Below are 21,707 nucleotides of genomic sequence, written 5' to 3'. Positions count from 1 at the left end.
GGGCAGAGGGGGTGGAAGAGGCGTGAATGGAACCCAGGACCACCCGAGACAAAAGCTCTCAAGCCCTGACGGTCAGCTCTGCATAGGCTGCACCAGACAGAATCTGTTCTTGAACGACGCTTTTACACAGTTGAATACACTGCAGAGTAAGGGATTAGGAAGTATTAACTGGTTTAATACAACTCAGAAATGCACACTTCCTAGTTGAAGCATTTGTCTTGTTATATGCATTCATTCAAGACCCTCCTCTCCAAATGCTCAATGACCTAAGAGAAAGTTGACACTTGCAGGCCGACAAAGGCCATCTCATCACCCATCGGACACCCAGGGGGATGGGTAGTGGCCCCTGGAGCAGCAGGTGATTTGCCCGCTGTGGCCAGCAGAGGGCACTAGACTTTGCAGAATTCAACCCCCCTTGAGTCCCTTTATTGCGATACTTCTACTGCCAAGCCAATGACAACCTTCCTGTCCCTGGCGATTCACCCTCGGAGGGTTTGTGCAAGCTACCAATAAGCACAGACACGAATCGGCACAAAATAGTCCTTGAAGTAGTTTAAACCCGTGGTGAATTTTAAGGACTTGTATTGAACCTACCGAATGTTAAGTACTGTGGGTATACAACACGTTGCGTCTCAGAACAGAGATTATCAAAACAGTTTCCAACAAAGCAGCTTTTGTGTTTATTCTTCTCAAAAGTCAGCCAGCTATCAGTTTGCTTAGCATTGTTTTCTTATTCCACTTGATGCTTTTTTAATACTCTGCTGGGCCACTCTGGAGCAGGCCTACTGTCGGGTCCCGGAGCCGCGAAACTAAATACGATGCCGGTCCTGCCCCAACGCAGATTTGTGGAGCTGGAAGGAAGAGTGGAAACACAGCATCCCCTAGGACCCCCTGTCCGGAGATGAGTGTCCACAGTGCCAAGGAAGGAAGGTGAGTTAGTGATGATTCACTCCCCCCGGGACCAAATCGAGAAAGCCCCTGAAAGACGCGTTAAAGAGTTTGGTTTGGTGTTACAGGCTCGTTTTCCACAAGCAACCTACATTATTAGAGCCACTCGGAGGTATTATAAGAAGATGCCAATTCCTGAGCCCAACTCCAGATGCATGAAATCCAAATATATGGAGAGTGAAGGGTGTGGTATAGACAACCTTGGCTGTGAGCAGCGAGCAGCCACTGAAGTTTCCAGAGAGAGTGCCGGAAGCCGGTCACAAGTCACAAGAGGCACGGCGTAAGCCTTTGCCGCCCCAGAGTGGTTGGGGGCATGGGCATCCCCTGGGAGCATACTAGGGATGCTGCATCTCAGACACAGCGGGACCTCCTCCTACGCAAGATCTCCGGGCGGCTCCCATGCACATCAAATCTGAGACGTGCTGGTTACACAGCAGAGTAGGAAGGTCTGGACTAAGCCAGGACGATGGCAATGGCAAGGAGGGAGGGATTTGAAAGGGGCTTCAGAGGTAGAATCTGCGTGAATGGTAGTTAGCTGGACGCGGTGTTGACTGGGGCACCAAGGCACTGGGATTTCCATCTTGGGAGATGGAATGCGATGGGGCATCGTTCATTAGCTGAGATCTGGAGACTGGGGTCCCCAGTCTGGGGATGGAGTGGATTTTGGCTTGGAGTATAAAGCAATAATACAAGCTACCATTCACTGAACTCCCCAGAAGTGTGATAAGCTATCTGAACTCCTGGGATAAATTACCCTCACCATCCCTCACCGCAATCCTATGAGAGATGCCCTGCTGTCTCCGGAGATGGCCTGTTGACTCTCCGGGTCCCGAGAGCATTCTAGCAGAGTGCCAACAGGAACTGTGTCAAGGACCTGGGACTTGGCTGGATGGGAGTGAGGGCTGAAGCTTCAGTGTGTGGGTGAGTTCACTCTGGGGGTGTGTAGAGGGGCAGAGGCCAGGCCTCGGTGCCCAGCCAAAGGAGGCCACTACCCTTGGGGACAGGAGTAGAGGAGTTGGGCTGGGCATCTGGCAAATGGCGGCCAGGGAACAAGAGGAGGACAGGAGGCAGGTGCAGGTGGAGACCCCGAGGCAGGAGAGGGATTCTTCTGACCCGTCTACATCCCCCAGCCCTTGCTCACATGCTTCCCCTCACCGGATGACCCCTGTCCCCTCTGCCTTGATCCCACCAACCTTTGAGGTCCAGCAAGCCAGAGACACTCTCTCTTCCTGGGATCAGACTGCCCGGAATTGTTCAGAGTCATTTGGGCATTGGGTCTCCCAACCAGACGTCGAGCCTCCTGGGGACTGGGGACATCTCCTGCCTCCTCCAAGCTGGCTTCTCCAGCTGACAGGGACCTTCAGGGCTTTTGAAGGTATGGAGTCCTCCCTGAGCCAGTGTCTTTGAGGAAGGGCCACCCTGCTGAGCCTTCCGGTGTTGGGTGTCCTGCAAGGACTGAGCCAGACTGCCCCCTGCAGTTCCAAGATGGTACTGTTTTCTTTCTGCAGCTCAAACCCATCACGAGTGGTTCACACGCCTGCTGCTTCTCAATTACAAGACAGACTCCGTTCCCTCACAAAGGAGCAGAGCTAAATATTTGTTCTACCCTTAAAGGAGAGCCCCTGGGATGGGCCACGTGTAATTTCTCAACCAAAACAGGACCTCCGAGAGCAAAAGAGAGGCTGAAACAGTTAAAGCCATATGCTTTCCTACAGTATTTCATTAGTGGTCAGCATTTGGTTTTATTAAAATGGGAACCCACTAAGTAGTTTCTATTCAAAACCTATCTTTAAAAATTAAAAAAACACAACCCTTTCTAGAAAACAAAACTAACCTACCAGTGCACATTAGAGCCATAGTTTATTTTATAAAAAACGTTTCTTGTATTGATTATATGAAAATAAAATGAGAACATGAACAGAACACCTACTCTCGGTACATATTCACCTGCTTCAATTGCTTTCTCAGCCTTGTCTGTTCTTTTAAATTTTTTTTAATGTTTATTTATTTTTGAGAGAGAGACAGAGTGTGAGTGGGGGAGGAGCAGAGAGAAAGAGGGAGACACAGAGTCCGAAGCAGGCTCCAGGCTCCGAGCTGTCAGCACAGAGACCGACGTGGGGCTCGAACCCATGAACCGTGAGACCACGACCTGAGCTGAAGTCTGACACTTAACGGACTGAGCCACCCAGGCGCCCCACCTTGTCTGTTCTTAATATGTTTCACTTTTAATATATTTTCAATATCCTTAATATTTAAATTTTTTCATAAAATTGTCTGCAAAGTTTTCAAAGGAACATCTTGTGAGCCCTCATCATTCTGTTTGCTTTATTCTTTCCTCGCTTTCATAGAGAAAGATTTTAATGTCTTCCTGTTCATAACCTATGTTTTCAACAGTTGTAATTGTGCAAAACTTTAAAACGCTGAGGGGTTTTTATTGATGGTTGTATTTTCCGGTTGCATTTACTTTTACTAAATATTTCCGACTAATTCAGAACGACAGGCAACCAATACTTGGAGCCTTGTTTATAGAAACATTTGCCATCTTAGTAGGATACTTAGATTGATTTACTGAGCGACTTTTTGAAGCCCCAAGCATTTCTGAGCTCTGATCGGGCGGGAATAGAACATTGCATGTTCCCAAGCTAAGTATTTTTCAAAATTCAACATCAGCTTCATTACAGAATATTTCAGTTTAATTCTCCTCCAAGCGTAGCTGTTGCTAAAATCTGACATCTACAGCCTCTATCTTCTCTGCCAGAATATTTACTTGGCGTGGGCGCAATTAAAAATTATCTGTACATCACAATCAAGTCCAAGTGTGGGACGTTTACCACAAACGCTGAGGTCCGCCAGCCCTTATATACTTCTATTATCCCACCAAACAAATGCACGCGTCCTTGGTGTTGAATTCTTTCGTGGCATTTCCGGTGACATTAGCAATCAGGTCAGGTGTTCACCTTTCACAGAAGGAGCCCCTCCCACTCGTCGTTGGATTCCACGAAGCGGATGAAAAACAACGGCGCCACTACGGGAATTAACTCGTTTTCCGTTTGCAAAGGGCACCGATATAAAACCGGTTATCATCTGACAGGTTGTGAAACGCACCTGCTATTGGGAGCACTGATGGCGATCACTTCACCTCCCGTAAGTGTGCAATGAGACCTGGAATTGATAATGATCTTGACTCGCTATGAATAGTCATCTGATCTAAATAAACAGCCCTTGCTTCCCAGGGCGGTGTGTAAAGCCCCTTCAATCCATCATCCTGGGGCACAGAGGTCATTGAGTCACCCTTCAGGGGAAGCGGATGCTTCTCTTAGAGGCTTTTTTCCCTCTCATGGCTTCTCTGTGGTCAGCGGCACCAGTTCGGACCCCGACACAGAAGGTAAATGCTGATGGATATTTTGTGCAAATTGTAGCCTCATCATCAACTTTCTTGAAAACAGAGACTCAGTGCTTAACATGTGCCCTTTTCCACACTTCATTTCTGACAGACGGGTTTAGGGCAAATCCATAAAGTGTTATTAAAAACTAATTAACGCAAAAAGATGTAGATTTACGCCCGATGGTAAATGCCCAAGCAAGTGTCGTGAGAGTTCAGACTGTTGTCTACAAGTTTTATGGCAAAACTCTTTTGCCTCTGTTTCCTGCCACTATGTCAAAACCCTGTAATCTCTCATTTTCCCCACAGATCCTGATGACCAGTGACCCTTGCCATGGCCTGACCATGACCAGGGGCCATGGCAGGGGCCACTGCTCAGCTGGTGGGTACCACAGGTGGCCTGCGGGGGGCCTCAGCCTCAACTACTTTTCCCACCACACAGGGGCCAGAAGGAGTTAGCACCCAACCCACTCTTGTCCAAGCTCATGCCTTCTTGTCTAGCCACGTGGTGTCCTCCAAAGGGCAGTGCTGTCCCCACTGGGCTAGGGGAGGGTGGGACAGAGTGGAGAGCATGGCTGCTCATGTTTCAGAGGTGATGGCCCCTAAAGAGAGGCCATCCCTTCCCGTGGGTCCCTTGCCCTAAGATGAGACCCTGGAGAAAGTGCGATAGCCAAGGGGACAGGCCACCAAGCCCTTCCTGGACTCCTTCAGTGCAACTTCTCATAACTAAAATTTTCACTTTTAATTGCAATGAGATGGGAAATGTGGAAGAAACGTGAACATGGACAGGATACAGGGACAAGAAGCAAAGAAGCAAAAATAAAAAAGCAAACAATGAATAATAAGAGGCTGTCGCAGCGAGAGAGGTCACTACGGGAGCCTGGAGAAGGCACGGAACGGAGTAGGATGTTGGGAATCAGCCCGGACTCTCCAGGAGTACGGTTCTGAGGCCAGGGTCATAAGGACGAGTCCTTGTTCTTCCTTCTCTCACCAAAATACACCGTGGGGCTCACCCTATCCAACCTCTTCCAACTTCTTTTGTCCTGAAGGTCACAGCTGAGCCGGCTAGTGAACACAACCGTGTTCACACCTGACTGCTGGCTTGACCCCCCCCTCCCCCCCCCACTGCATCTGACAGTCACACTCACGGGTCCTTCATGCTCCCCAAAGGCCTGTTCGCCCATCACCCAGAGGAGATGCGTTTTATCAGAGGACCACTGCAGCGACCCATCAGGAAGGTCAATGTGGAGGGGGAGCCTGCGTGGCTCCGTCGGTTGTGCATCCGACGCCGGCTCAGGTCATGATCTCGCGGTCTGCGAGTTCGAGCCCCGCGTCGGGCCCTGTGCCGGCAGCTCGGAGCCTGGAGCCTGCTTCGGATTCTGTGTCTCCCTGTCTCTCTGCCCCTCCTCTGCTCGTGCTCTGTCTCTCTGTCTCTCAAAAATAAACGTTAACAAACTTTTTTAAAACACAAAAAATGAAAGGAAGGCCAATACGGAGGGAGAATCCCTGCCCAAAGCACCTGAGCAGGAAAACAGGGGGACCCACACGACAAAGCCCCATCCATCGGACTTTGGGATTCGGCAGTAGTAGCTGAAAGATGGCAATAAATGTGGGAAACGCACGGCCCTCTCCCCACCTCTTCTTCTTAAGAGAAGAGACACCCACGCTGAGGCTCACCCCCTCCGCCGACCTTCTACTCAGAAGTGTGGACAATGGAGGGGAATATGGCGGACTCCAGGGGCTGGAACCACCAGGACACTAACACCAGCTGGTGACTGGAGGCACTTGCGGGACGCCAGCCCAGAGGGGTCAGAATCAGTAGGCTGCCTAGGGCGAAGGGGTCTCTTCTCAGGTGAGCAGCCGAGCGGTCCAGGGGGTAGTGGGAGAGGAGGCAGAGGCAGCATGAGCTGGGGGGGCAGCGGGTGCCAGGGGCAGAGAACATGGCGCCTTCAGGAAGCCCCCGAATCTGCACAGGAACCGGGAGACCCAGTGTCTCTAGTGGCAGGACTGACTGATGATGGCAGCGTTTGAGGACGTCGGGGTGGAGGGTGGGGGAAGCTTTCCAGAAGGACTGCTTTGAAGCGGAAGCTAACAACACTGGGCAGAATGATCTATGCCCTGGGGCTTCTTGGGGGCGGGAGCCGCTCTCAGGCACGTCCATCTGGCACAGCGGAGAGGCTTGATGAACGTTCTTGAAGGAAATAGGTCATCAGGGGCGATCGCGGCAGATTTCTCTCCATCTCATCAACCCAGGTCGGTTTTCAGAGAGAATGGGGCCTCCGAGGCTGGGCTCGTTGTGTTTCCGTCTCCCTGTCTCTGTCATCCTCTCCTGCCTCCTTCTCTCCTCTCCCTGAGCCAGGTGAGAGCCTTCGCCAGAACACCTCACCCCTGTGACCTTGCTTCCCGATGAGTAAGACAGGAGGACCCGTGAGATAATAAATATGCATAACTCTTGAAACTGGGCTGATTACTTAAACCACTGGGCCCCCCGGTGAACCAGGCACCATCGTGCTGCCAGCACCGACCGAGAAGGCCTGCTCCCCCATCACTTCCTTCTGGAAGCAGCCAGAGCTGTGGGGGAGCACCTGCTGTTTCCACAGTTGAGCCCCAGTCCTAGAGCCTGGACCCCGCTCTGTGGCCCTGGCCGAGAATGTCTACACCCACGTCTGCTCTGTTCTCTTCTGGGGAGGTCGGGCCTTCTTCTGAAGGGTTGGGGGAGACAAGGGGCCTCTCCCTTTGCAGATGAACAATTTCAGAGACAGCCTTGACAGATCTGACTGTGGCCGGGCAGATGCCTGAGAGTCGCCAACGAATGCAGGTCGGTGCCAAGATGCCGGCAGCTACGAAAGCCCCAGACCGGCCTTAGAGAGACCTTAGACGAGCCCAGGCTCCGAATCCAAATTCAGCCCCAACCTGGACACACACTGTCGCTTCCTCGCCCTTTGTGTGAACGGCTCGTGATTCCACTGGAACACGTGTGTGATTCAACACATTTTTCTGTAGTCAGAAATAGACTAAAGCTTCTGTTGGAATCTGGCATCATGAAGAAAGGAGACGCACAGGCCTTAAGCGGTACACCCCCCAGAGGGAAGTGCACCCAGGGTCCCTCCACATCCATCTGACCTGCAGCGACTGCGGTCAAGGACAGCGCCCTAGGGCAGTGAGCACTCATGTGAGAGGTCAGTTGTGCCTCCTTCTTCCAGATGGCCCGTGGGCCCAGAGACTTCGGTGTGAATGCCCACGCCGGACTTAGCTCACAGTAGGTGCTCAGTCAACGTTGGTGGCCGGTGATGTCCCCAAGTACCATGGCCCCACCGGGTACCAGGAAAAGGTAGAGCTTGGGGAACTATGTGGTTCTGCCGTAAGTCTGACGTAAGTCTCTGAGAACCAGCCTAGGCATCCTCAGAGCTGCTCCCTCTGGCTCAGACACCAAGTCACCAGGCGGTTTCGGCACGGGCACCCTGTGAGCATTCAAATCAACCATCACACAGGTCCCTGGCCAGGCTCGGCGGGAGGAGTCCAAGAGTCAAGGATGGAAACGGCCAGGGTCTTATCTCTACCTCCGAGAATTTGCCATCAAGAGGCCTGCAGGGCAGATAGAACCGTTGGACGGCTTTTAGGTCAAAAGGGAAAATGGAGTGGAAGCCAGTCCCCAGGGGCAGTTGTGACCAGGAGGAAAGCCTGCCAGGGGCACTTGCATCAGCCGAGGAGAAATGGAGCAGGAAGAAGGGCTTTTCCGGGAGCAGCCTCGGCAGGAGAAGCAGCACGGGGGCAGGCTGGGGGGTGATCCACGCGTGGGCGGCCAGGGCCTGAGGGCCACAGGACGGATGTGACGGCAGCAGGGTCTCCAGGCCTCCCGGTGTCGGGGGCTTCTTCCCGGAGCAGATGCACACTTCCAGCCCCGGTTTGCTGCTCTGTGAATGAAGGTGACAGAAGCTGACAGCCAGGAACCTTGCCTTTCTGGCCCTGGTCCTCCAGCGGGTCACTTAGCCGTGGCGGGAGACGGTCCCCGGGAGCAGAACGGGCTGCCCCTTCTGCTCGGCAACAAGCTTCTTCCAGCCGGGCAGTGGCCAGCGGCCGTCTGAACGTTGCCCGCATGCGGGGGCAGATGCAGAACCGAGCACATTGTGCGCCCCGCTCCCCCAATCTTTCCCGGGAATGTGGGTCACAGTGACCTCCAGGGGCAGCTGGATAAAGAAGACAATGGCGCGCTCAGAGCCCAGGCAGGCAGTGGCCAAATCCCCGAGCGTGGCTGCAGGTGTGCCTTCCAGAAGAGCGGTCACTTCACGTCACCGAACGGGAGGCAGGCACGCCACAGGGCCGTGAGATCCCTTATTTACCTGCGGGGGGGGGGGGGAGGGGGCAGCTCCTCACTCCTCCCCTGAGCCTGCAGAAGTGGGTAAGAATGTCTGCTGCTCCTTTCTAGAAGGTTCTGAGGATAACGAATGTGACAGGCTGGTGAAGCTTAGCGTTCCCCAGGAATCCAAGGATTCACGTCGTCACTGCTTCTGGTCTCCAGAGCCAGAGGGAAGCCCCCAAGCTCCCGGTCAAAGTCAGAGCCACTCCAAGGTCGCTGACAGCCCTGACATGTTCCTCTATGCCATGGCTCTCGGCCTCGCCATTTCTGCCCAAAGTCCCGCCCCTTAGCAGCCACCTCTGCCTACCCGGCAGGGGCAGTATCTCTGATCCAGGCTGGGCCCTCTCTCTGGGCCGGCTTTTCCAGGCCTTTTCAGAGGAGGGCAAGCAAAAAGAGAAAGACCAACCATTGACCCCCTTTCGGGCGGTCTCCCGCTGCTTTACGGACCCTTCAAGTTCATCTGTGGACCAGGAAATGCAAACTGGCGCTACACCTTCCCCAGCGTCCCCCGCCCCGCGCCCGCCCGCTGGCTGAGGCTACTGCAATTAGGCACAAACGCTACCCCCACCTTCTGGGTTAGGAAGCAAAGGCCAGGAGACCCAGCCAAGTCCTTTTGTTTACTGAGAAATGTCAAGAGCAGGAAGTCAGTCAGCGGCAACCCGGACGATGACAAATGGGGACCCTTAATGTTCCCAGCAAACGGCCAAGTCCTTCTCTGCACCTACAGGTCGGGGTTCCTCCTCGATACCTGTGGGGTTCAGGTCTGCGAGGGGTGAGTCCTGGGACACGGGAGATCCCTCCGCCCAGCAGGCAGCCGAGAACAGACGGTTCTGGAAGACAGTCACGGCAGGCACAGACGGGTGGGCGAGCCTCGTCAGCCTGCTCCCTCCGGAAACAGACTGGGAAGGACATTGCCAGTTTGCTGAAACCTTGGCCGCAAACACAAGTCAAGCGCGTTCTGCCACCAGTCACCAAAGCAAGCCCCCCCCCCCCCCTCCGCCAGGCCCCTGCCATCGTGTCGGCCCCCGGTGAATCCTCCAGGAACCCGGGACCCCCCTGAGCCTCGGGGGGACTTGTCTGCCCACGTGTCTCGTACCTAATGCCACCGTGCCTGTTTTCCATAAAATCAGGGCAACATTCCTCACAGGGCACGATTATCATTTTGTCATGCACTGGGGAAGCATAAAACCTCAAAGAACAAAGAGGTGTCCTCACGGTAAAGGAGAAACAAATCTAGGCCTCTTCTGAGCTTCAGGTGTGAATACACTTACATGATTGAAAGACTCAAATAATAATAATAAAAGCCCCGAAAACAGTCAAACTTGCAGCCTCAGCACATTCCGGATGCACCCACGGTGAGCCTGCCTTTTCGGAGGGTTTGCTTGTTAAAAAGAAAATAAAAGACGAGAAGGGCATATGCTTTTTATCCGAGTTGGGGAAAGGCTGGAACTTAATTGCTTTTGAACAATTAAGCAACTGCAAACATCTAAATGTGAAACCATCGAGACATCATGGAAAAGAGAAGGGCAAAGAAGTCCACTTGTTAGGAGAGAAAAGGGGGGAAAATCCAGAAAGAAATGACAAGGAGATGCCCGCAGGGGTCGGCGTCACCCACGATGCCCTCCAGGGTCCTCTCGTCTGACCCTCCTCTGGCAGCCACCGAGAGAGGCAGGGGCCGCCTCTGCCTTGACAGGCGAGGACAGGGAGGGCACAGACAGTGTGGTGCCCGCCCACCAGCCCCGGGCTGTCAGGGCAGAGAGCTGACTCCTTTTGGAGACTGAAGCACCCCCCAGGCTCTGCGGGGGTGAGACCGCACAGTTGCCCACCGCGCACACACGTGGAGTCCGGCTGGGGTTCCCTGGCACACGCAGAACCCCTGGGGGCCAGGAGAAGGATCCTGAGCCCATAGAATTGTGCGGTGGGACCCGCAGAAGTCCTGGGTTGTGGGGTGATCCGTGGAAAGAAGCCAGGGACAGCCGCCTCCCTCTCCGTACACCCTTGCCTCTCATACCCCATATACACAGGCCAGGTGTGTCCAGAGATGGCTGAGGTCCCTGGGGAATACACAGCATGCCCTGGAGGAGGGGCCTACCCGGAAGGCTGGGGGAGCTGAGGAGGCGTGGGGCCCCCAGATTCCTTGCAGCAGGTCGGGGGGGAAGTCTGGCTGGACGCCCAGGGCCCTGCAGACAGCACCGCTCTCGGCTCACATGGGCAGAGGAGACCTGGGGAGGCAGGTCTCCAGAGAAGAAGGGGCTGTGACCTGCAGGTCAGCGTGGGGTCCCTCAGGCAGCTGCCGGCCCATCCGGGGGAACCGGCCTCTGCTAGAGACTGTGTGTCCCCCACTGAACCTCAGCTGAACCTCAGGTCCTCCGCCCTGGGCCTGGGACCACCGGGTACCAAGCGCACCGAGTCCGGGTCAGACGCACCAGTGCAGTGACAGCTTAGAGGACATTCAGATCCAGTTCCCTCCTCAGTTAGGAAGCTACACACAGGCAGTCAAAGAACTTTCCAGAGAACTGCATTTCTGTTTTTTGGTTTTGCACTTTCTCACCACGCAAGTACCAAGCGACAATTTTTCTTAAACGAGAGCCAAGGAGACGCAAATTATTTTCACAAGTTGGAGCCGATCACGTTGTACTTAAATCGCTGGGCACGACGCGGCAGTGGGATAAACTAAGAACAAACGGTATGTCTTAGAAGGTCTCAGTGGGCCTTCAACGTGGAGCGTTGGAAGCAAAGTTGTTTTCAAACAGGCGGCCCCCCTGGCTGTGAGCCCCTGCACCGGTGCCCCCGCTTCCCCTCCGTAACCGCAGGCTCAGTGCTCCCCAGGTGGATGGAGTGCCCTCGCCCAAGGAAGCTGCTGGCCATGCAGTCAAAGCAGAGGTTAAGGGGGGCTCTTTGGGTTCTTGATGTTGCTCTCCCTCAACGTGGGGTTTATGAAAAGGCAGTTCTGGAAGCGGAACGATTAGGCCTTCCTCTCCGGGTTCATCGGGACCTCCTGGGCCCCTGCCGCTTCTCGGCACAACCCTGAGACAAAGCATGTCCCGAGACAGGGAGCATCCCCAAGACGAGGCGCATCCCTGAGACGAGGCGCATCCCCAAGACAGGGCGCATCCCCGAGACAAGGCACATCCCCGAGACAAGGCGCATCCCCGAGACAAGGCACATCCCGAGACAAGCCGCAGATAACTAAAGTCCCCAGAGGGGCCACACATGGTTCCAAGTAAGTAGACCAGTCTGGGAGGTGGGACTGCCCTCATGGGGTGAGGCAGGGAGACCTCATGGCTGACACTGAGCTGACAGATGAGTCATGTCTCCAAGACATGAGATGGCCCCAGAATAATAGATAGGCCCGAATATTTGGGCCATTAGTTCTCAACTCATTAGGGCAAAAAAAAAAGAAAAAAATGGCCCTGCAGCAAATCTCATTACTCTTCCTTTTAACTGGGGGAAATAAAACCACATCAGCTCATGAAATAGCATCTGAAAATGTATTTTGCCAGGTAAAGGACAAAAGGATATTTCTAGAAGACAAAAGGGCTGCCTGTTTTAGGTGCAAAAGGTCTTACTCCTGTGCTCCCTGTGACTGGAAATGTGTTTGGAGGTTACCAAAGTCAAAGGCTTCACGAAGAGCAGTGGCTCCTGGGGAATCTAGAAGTTTTCACTGCAGAACGGGAGGTCTGTTTGAAACATCTGAGGCTTGGTTTGAGGACTGTTGGAGGTGAACTTAAAGTCCTCAGAGGAATCCTGTTAGTAAGGTCAATAGGATTTGGCATTGTGATTGGACATAGACCTTTATCCACTCAAGTTTTTCTTTCCTAACAAGCAGGTAACTTGCTCTCCGTGACGGGGCAGTGGCCACATGGTATTCAATTTCACTTTCTCTCTTGTCGTGGCGGTTACTCTTCTCTTGTGTCCATGCAGTTTTCAGGACTAGAAGGGGGCCGGGGGGGGGCATCTGTCGGTGTCGAGGTGGCCCAGATGCACCCCGGGGAGCGGCATGGGGAGGCCCTTGCAGGGCCCGGGGGCAGAGGGTGTCTCTTCACTCCCAGGTCTGCCCCTGACTCCTCAGCTTACTCCTGTGACTGTAGTCTTTCCATTCAAGAACCGGGAACGATTTGCTAAATGAGTGGCTAACTTTTACGAGAGAGAGAGAGAGAGAGAGAGAGAGAGCAGAAAATGTGGAAGATTTGAGTCTGGAAGGTTCAACCTGTGCCCAACTTGACTGGTCTCTTAGAAACTCAAGTTATTAGATTAGGAAAAAAAAAAAGAAAGAAAGAAAGAAAGAAAGAAACAAAAAAGAAGGGGGTGGCTGCAGGTACAATGTCTCAGGTTACTCTTCCATAAAGTAGGACAGGAAATATCTATTGTTATGCTATCCTCAGCTGGCCAGGGGCAGAACCTACCTCCCTTATGGGGGCTGAGAAGCTGGAGAAGGGGTTTCCCTGAGCAAAGGAGGGGTCCGTGAAAGGAAAGGACAAAGCATCCTAAGCAAAGAATCCCCGCTGGGAGTTCCGATGACCCTCCTCCCCGATGCTGACTTAGTAACAGAGGGGCAATTGGTCTTGAAAGAATTTAGAAAATCCTTTGTGTCTAAGAGTAAAAGCCCTTTATAATTCATTTGAGTGCTTTGTTATAAGCACACTGCTAAAGTCCTGTGTGCACATTTCTGGATTATATGCTGAAACTGATTTCACGAACGGATTTTTTTTTTTTAAACCCCATACCTGCACACGAAAACTATAAAGCCCCAGTGTATCGCAACCTCTGATGTACTGGTCTGCACCAGGCTCCCTGCCGGCCCCTCCCAAGCAGGGCTGGATCAGCACAGGCAAGGGACCCTCCCGAGGATGGGGCGGCACTCTACCTGGGCCCTCGGCAGGGACCTGTAAGAATGCTGGTGTGTCAGTAAGTGTGTTACGGGATAATTTCAGTTTCGATTTCCCATGGACCGTGCACGGATTTGCATCATTCCAATTATGCATCTTGCCCTCTTGAAGCTGAATAGGAAGTAAAGAGCTTATTCTGGAAGAATGAAGTCCTCCCTCGCAATAAAGACAACAGAACCACAGATTGTTAACGATACAAGGAAGCTTCTCAAAGGCACACTTTCACCCATCCTAACCCCATACTTGACTTTGCCTCATCACCACCAACAAGCCCACCGACCACTCACCTGTTAGAGAACAGGAAACCTACCATGTTTCTATGGCTGGGGACGAAGAAGACAGAAATGAACTATAGCTGGGCTTGACAGATAAACCTTCCCCCTCTTGAAGAAAACCCACCCTTATTTTCAAAGAACAAATGAAGGAATCCCTAAACGCCTGAAAATGGTAACTCTTCACTCCTGAAAGCATTCACATAAAACCAAAGAGGATGATGAAAGTTTTATTGCCGAATCTCGAACAGCGTGAATGACGTACAAGGCCTCACAATCGTTCATGGGCTCCAAAAAACTACAAAGTACCAATAACGAATTTCTTTACCCTTGTAGGAGCTTGTAGATTTCCATTTGACAGAAGCTAGACCTTCACCGAATTCTTTATTCATGAAAAATTACCCCCTCGGCAGTAACAAGACAGTTCTGTTTGGGATAGTGTTTGGATTTCACCAAAACCAAATTACTATCATAGAATAGACTGTAACTCAGACGGAAAAAATGCCCGGAGGACAGCACGTTAACCTCTGCAGATATAAGTAAACATTAATAGAAACCAAGGACCTGCCTTCAATACGTTATCAGTTCTTGTTACTTTTTCAGCCAGAAATTGCCACGGCCCTGATGGAGGGCACTAGCAATTTATTTGTAGCAAATTTGAATGGTGATCTTTACTCCCTGGGAAAGGCACTCAGATTATTCTTCATTCGCGTCCTGGTGCATTTTAATTTCAATGGAGATGTTCAGACGACGGCCTGCCAAAGCCGTATGACTGAAAGGGGATCCTGGGGCGAAGGTAGCTTCTTTCCATCCCAACTGTCATCTCCTGACCCTTGCTCATGCCCCAGAGGCACATGCCAGCCTCGCCCACATCGCTTCAGGGTCTCACCCACATCCAGGGCCCTGCACCTGCCACTGCCCAGGGAAGCCCTTTCTCCACACCGGTCCCCGGGCCTGGAGGTCTGGGCCGGCACCCACAGCTGGTGGTCCCTGCTCCACAATGCTTTCTAGCTCCTCCTCCTTCTGAACTTGGACGTGAACTCCTAGAGAGCCAGGATCAGCTCATGGCCTTGTACTTCCTGGAGGGGCCCAGCAGGCGGAAGGCAGAGTCTGCAACAGCACCCCGTAAGCCCGTAAGGGTGTCTTCAGGACAAGACTTGGTGGAAGGCTGACTGGGAAGGCAGGACAGCCTGGGGGGGGGGGGAAAGGACAGGTCCCATGTATCTCCTTCTAGGGGACCATCCATCCTCAAACTGTGGGACACCTCCTTTCCTGGACCCGCGTCTCACTAAAACCCCGAAGAATGCATGGAAGGAAGGTGGTCGCGGGCACAGATACCGTTTTCACAAAGGCCTGCCCTATTTTCTCACTCGGGCCTGGGGCAGGGAGCAGGTGTGCCGACGGCCCTCGGGTGCCAAGGTCCTGCTGATGCAGGGAGCTGTGCGTTAAGTGTGGTGGCTGGAGAGTTCTCTGGGGCTTCAGGATATGGTCAGAACGCCTTCAAGGGGGGAATCAGACAAATACCTTGTGACTTTCGTCGGGGCCGTGTCAGTAAATCGATTTTTGACATCCTTCAAACAGGAACCATAAATAAACCAACACTCCCATCCCTGCCTCCAGGGGAGAAGCCGAGGTGGGATGCTAAACCCACGTCCTCTGTCTAAATGGCGAATCCTCGTGCTGCAACCTTGGGTGAATTTCTCAGCAAATATGCCAATCGCCTGGGCACGCAGCTCTATCAGAGATCAATCCCTAAATGCCTATTCTAGAGTCGTTCCTGAAAACCGAGGCTGATTACAGTGGAAATCAAAGCCCTTAGAAAGGAAACGTGCAATTGACATAAGAGTCAAATAAGGATGCTCAACCTTCACCTGAAAGCAATCTCAAGGGGAAGCAAATGGTAAGAAACCTTGGACCCGTCTCCTCTCCTGGGCAGCAGGCACCTATCACGGGTTGTGCCAAGACTCTTGGGCACAACGCAACAACGCGAGGGGTCTGTGTGCCTGGGGGTCCCGACACGAGCAGGCGACGGTGCGCTGAATGAATGTGTGCGCTTGGCTTTGGAGGGCATCACACATTCTGGAGGGGGGGGGGGCTGACAACAACAGCTTTACCTTCTTACCAGTGCTCTGACTGTGCTAATTCTGGAAACAGCCCACGTGCCTGAGCGCCCACTCCCGGGAGAAGGGTGGAGGTGTCCCAAAGACGGGAGGCCGCCCTGAGACCCGCGCGTTGCTGTGGAACACGGGCGCCAGCCGATCCCGGGGCCTTAGCTTCTATTAACTTCAGCCCGACTGGGTTCAGTGAGCCTCCTCCCAACACGTGGGGGGCGAGCTCATGCCGCAGAGGCTCACAGGCTGTCCGAGAGCCCATCCTTGCCCACCGGGGTCACAGTCTCCTCAGCGGCCAGGACGGGACGCGGAGAACGGATGGACGCCCTTGTCACTGGAGACGCGGGGTCTGCGGTGCTGGCGGCCATAGCACTCCCTCGTGGGGTTTGCGACAACCTCACCTGAAGACAGACGCCACACTGGCAGAGATGCGACGCGGCTCAAGCGCCCCTGTCCAACCACAGGGCTCCCGCTCGAGTTCATCACTGCCAGTGGAGCCCATGCTAACAGCCTCGAGATGGAACGGCGGCTGCTGCTGTGACGACGCTCCCTGACCCCACCCACGTGACACTGGAAACCCAGGGCACCTGCTGGGTACTCACGGCGGGCCAGGCAGCTGCAGAAGCTACTGGCCGTTTTGTTATTGCAAAACCAAATAGTTTGGTTTTAGGTATGTATTTGAACATATATATATATATATATATATACACACACACACACACACACACACACACACACGTATTTTTTAAATATAAATTTAGTGGACGCCTAAGTGGCTCAGTTGGTTAAGCGGCCAACTCCTGATTTTGACTCGGGTCATGATCTCATGGTTTGTGGGGGTTGAGCCCAGCGTGGGGCTCTGTGCTGACAGTGTCGAGCCTGCCTGGGATTCTCAATCTTTCTCTCTCTCTCTCTCCCCCTCCCCCACTCGCTCTTGCTCTTTCTCAAAATAAATTAGCTTTAAGTAAGTAAATAAATGAAATGAAATAAAATAAAATAAAATAAAATAAAATAAAATAAAATAAAACAAAACCGAGGAGAGAAGAGACCCAGAACTATCTAGCTACGCATGCTCTAAAACCTAACTACTGAGCCACGGTGAGACTAGCCAGTTTTTTATTTTATCTTATTTTATTCCATGTTATTTCATTTCGTTTTGTTTCATTTTGTTTTGTTTTATTATTATTTTTTTTAAATGCTGAAAAGTCCTGAAGTAGATTTCTGTTGTGGTCAACCAAACGGCAGTAAGTTAGTGCAAAAACTGCTTATAGTTGAGATCTGATTGTATACTTGAACTTGAGACCCAGAGACCAATCAGCAAAGACCAAAGCAGTTAGAAACGGATTTGCGTCAGTGCAGGACGCAGCCCTGGAGCCAGGACCAAGGGCAGGACAGCACACTTCACGACACTGCTCACATTCTGACCCTTCGGTAGGAAGGTCCACGGATCCTTGCTTTGAGCACAGTTTCTCTGCCTCGCCATCACACAGCTGCCCTCTGCCTCACAGCTGCACAGTCTCCACCTCCCAGAAAAGCCTCTGGGGAGCCCCAGGGAAGAATCTTCGTCCTCCTGAGAGGACTCTCGTGCGCCCTTGCAAATGGAACAAAGGTTCACACAGGAAGCGTCGCTTGGGGTTTGGGCAAAGGCAGACTGTCCCTCCTGACTGTCCATCCTCACAGCACAGATACAGCGGGGAGGGGTCCCCCAGGAGGCACACTGTGTGCTGTGCACCCTGCACCCAGGACCCCAGCATGGCACCCCTGCCGATCCCCACCTCGACTCACCACTCTGGCCTTGGTCAGAGACCCCTGCCCAAGAGGGGCCTGGGGGACAACCCCAGGGCGCATGGTAAATTCTCAGGAATGTGTAGAGGACAAGTGATTAGATGAATGAATGAATGAATGAATGGACTGTGCTTGAGCAGGACGCCATCAAAGAGCCACAGAACGGCAAGCCCACGTGCCACATCTGCCCAGAAAAATCTGGAACAGGGTCTGGTCCTGACCGCTCACTCCCCAGAGCTGGGCCTGCGGGAAGCCCAGGACGAGGCCACAATCACAACCGGGGAGGCCTTCTGAGCTCCAGTGAGTGGCAGGGCTGGGATGTGAAGCCAGAACACCCAGATTCCAAAGGCCTTGCTTGAACCACTGCACAGTCGTGCCTGGGAGGTGGCAGAGGAAGGAGGCGCCCGGGGACAGGGTGAGGTCCCTTGAGCCTGAGCGGAAACGCCCTCGGCGTGGCACCTGTTAGAGTCCCTGGTTTCAACGCGGTGTCTCCCTAGTGCGGTGTGTATGTTGCACAAGTCATCTTCCAGAAACCCACTAAAAATGGTCTGTGTGTGTGTGTGAGAGAGAGAGAGAGAGAGACAGAGACAGAGACAGACACAAGAGAGGGATCCAGGTGGCCTGAGTGGGACAGCACACCCCGGAGGCTGAGAGGCCCCCACTTTCCAGCTGTCTTGTTTTCTGACTTCACTCATCTGGGAGGAAGCGGACTCTGGGGAGGGCTGGTGGGGGGAGCACTCATCTGGGAGGAAGTGGACTCCGGGGAGGGCTGGGCAGGGGAGCACTGACCAGGGGCAGCTTGAGGCTTAACCCACAGGGGTGGGGGTCCTGACTGCAGAGGAGTGGGAAGCTATAGGGAGGGCATCTCCTGTCTCATCAAGGGACTCGTGCACTTGGCCTCTCATCTTACTCGGCTTCCAGGAACAGAAGAAACGCATGCCTCACCGAGGCCACCTGAATGCGGATCTTGGCGGGGTCACTGAGACCCACTCTGATTGCACCTCGAGATGGGAAATTCAAGAGCAAGGATGGCATGGGGCGCCTGGGGGCGGCCCATCGGTTGAGCATCCGACTCTTGATCCCAGCGTCGGGTTCCTCACTGAGCGTGGAGCCCGCTTAAGATTCTCTCTCTCCCCCTCTGTCCCTCCCCCCATCTCTAAAATAAAAGAGCCAAAAAGAGAAAAAAAGCAAGAATGGCACAGAGCTGAAAGGTGGCAGGGACGGCGTGCCTTGGAGCTGGAAACGCTGTGCAGACTGATCCTCCCCGTCGATGCCTGGAAGCGTCCAGAAGCGCTAGTGACCAGGAGCTTCGAGAAGCGGCGTGAAGTAGAGCTTCCCCCGGCTGGAGTCCAGAAGCACGGGATGTGGACTTACAGCTGGGGCATGGTGGCTCCAGGAAGTCACTTGCATGCTCCCCACCCCAAAGCTCCTGTCGCCTCTGGAATACACGTCTGTCACTGGGAAATTTCTGGGGGGCAAGTGTGGAGGGCAGGCACCAGTGTGCTGGTGTCGTGGGCAGGAGGAGCCCGCTAGGCTTTGTGCGGGGTCTGCACATGAGACCCTGTGGCCCTGCCGGGTGTTGTTCCCTGGCTTCAGGTCTCCCAGGAGAGATGAAGGGCGGACCCCTTCCTGAGCCTCGGTCCCCAGACTGTCCCCCTCTGCTGCCCCTGTACAGCTTTTAGAGTGACTGTGCTCCTCGCCACCATGCAGCCTGGCTGACTGACCTGTCTGTCTCCCCTTGCCTCTGAGCCCCCTGACTCTGTAGTCTGATGGGTATACAGCAGGTGCTCGACCCATGTGCACCTATGTGTCTGCCTTCCGTTTTTCAGATGTACAGTATCCTCATTCCCTAAACACTTGCAGAGTCAAGAAGGAAAAGGAGGACCTCACAAGACGCCTGGCTGTTGGGTCCACGGCAGAGATGGGGCATCATGCCCTTTGTCTCCGTCCGCCCGAGACCCCAGCTGGCACAGGCACCTTCCAGCAACGGATCTTCCCGTCAGGAGGACAGGAAGGCCGATGAGCCTCCGCCATCTCGGTCTAAACAAGGTGAGCACGCGCCTCTAACCTTGCATTTGAAAAAAAGACCAGGAAACGGCAATAAATGCAAGGCGGTGGCGTTGCAGGGGCCGCTGGGAGGGCAGCAATTTGGTGGGATCAGAGCTTCCTGCTTGCCCACCTGCGCCTGGTCATACCACACAGACACCTGCTAGTGAGGGACACGTTTCTCCACCTGCAAACTGAGGGGCCCGGGGGACGCGGATCCGCACAGAAGTTACAGATCAGAGCCTACGGACCCAAGGCGACCCACAGACAGCCTGGGTTTGACCTGGGATGTGTTTCGGAAGTTTTTCCTTTTTGAAAAGGTACAATCACACACAGTCCATGTACACGCTTTACGCCTCTGGGTTGGAGCCCCTGCGACCCCGGCTGCCACGTCAGTCTACTCTTCCCCCGACCCCAAGAGGCGGGCGCTCTTCTGATCTCCGTCTCCAGGGATGATTAGTTTTGCCTGTTCTTGAACTTCCTATAAATGGAGCCACACAGCACGTACTCTTCTGAGTCTAGTGTCTTTGATTCAGCGGGTTCTGGAGACTCATGCACGCTGCTGTGTCCACGTCTTTCCGGCGTGAAGAATTTTCCAGGGTATGACTGCCATAATTTGCTTCCCCCGTCTCCTCTCGATACACATTTGGGTTGTTTCCCACTTTTTGCTGTTATGAGCAAAGCTGCTGTGAGCTTGGTTACAAGTCTTCTTGTGGACAAATAGTTTTCATTTATTTGGGGCTTAATGTCTGTCAGTGGAATTGCTGAATTCAAGGAGTGGGTGTATGCTTGGGGTTTAAAGGCTTTTAGATTCGTCCGAGATATTGAAAAAGAGGAGAGTCTACACACAAAGGCTGGAGATCTGGCTTCTCGTGGGAAAACCAGGTCCGGTGCGCATTTCTGCGTGGCTGCAGAGGTTGGTCCCGAACGTGAGTTTGGATTTGCAGAGTGCCATGTGGCCCCCACTCTGACCCCATTCCCGCTGTGTCAACCCCACCTGGCTCCTTCGTGACACAGCCTGTGGCTGCCACCCCACTCGTGGGCACTTGGCCCCAGTCTCTGGATTTCAGGTGGTTCTCCGTCACCGCCACCCTCACTCAGCACCGGAGGATGCTGACGTGGGGTGGGGGGCAGGGGGGAGGGGAGACGGGGGGGGTTGCCTGAATGTTCTCCTGTCTCAAGGCAAGAAGTTTGACTAATTCCAAGCGAGACCTCTCTTCTCAGGCCACCACTCTCCACTTTGTGGGAGGACTTCAATTTGGTTCGTTTTTCCTTAATATGCTGTAGATACACAGGTTTTAATCTTCTTTTATTAAAAATAAATCCACCCCCGTCACTCCGGTCTCTTGTGTAAATATCTAATTAGGCCAGAAGCTCAGCCCAGCCCAACAGGGTGTGTCGCCGTCCCTCAAGGAGAAACCGACTTCAAGCGTTGCCCCCGTCTTCTGAAGAATGTTAATTGGGCCAAACAATGAGCATGAATTATTTATAACCACACCTCTGGTTATTTGGAAGAAAATCTGCCTGCAGATTGCAACTAAGGAAAGAGCTCTCTACATTTCATGACTCAAAGAAGCTGCTTCAGACCCTCCTTGGACACCCAACCACAAGGTGGGTACACAACCCCATTTGTGCCTGAAGGGGACAACGGGGGCCAGGGTCCCTTCTGAAGGCCTGGCCCTCTTTAAGTCTGCCCTGGGTGGCATGACTCATGTTTCCCAGGCAACATGGGAGGCGCACGGGCTCCTGACAACGTCTAGGCTGGATGTTTATGGGATAACTTTGCAAACGGGTATCCCGGGTCCTCCTGGGTGCCACGAACATTATGTGGTGGGCAATTTCACGCCCCCCACCCTGCTCTGCCAATCCGGAAAGGAGAAATTAAGATCCTTCTCCTGGAGCGGAGATGACCACAAC

The sequence above is a fragment of the Lynx rufus genome, unplaced genomic scaffold (assembly GCF_022079265.1).
Source record: "Lynx rufus isolate CCGP_SWC_20201006 ecotype Redwood Valley unplaced genomic scaffold, mLynRuf1.p SCAF_11, whole genome shotgun sequence".
NCBI lineage: Eukaryota > Metazoa > Chordata > Mammalia > Carnivora > Felidae > Lynx > Lynx rufus.
Note: the sequence above shows the minus strand (reverse complement) of the source record.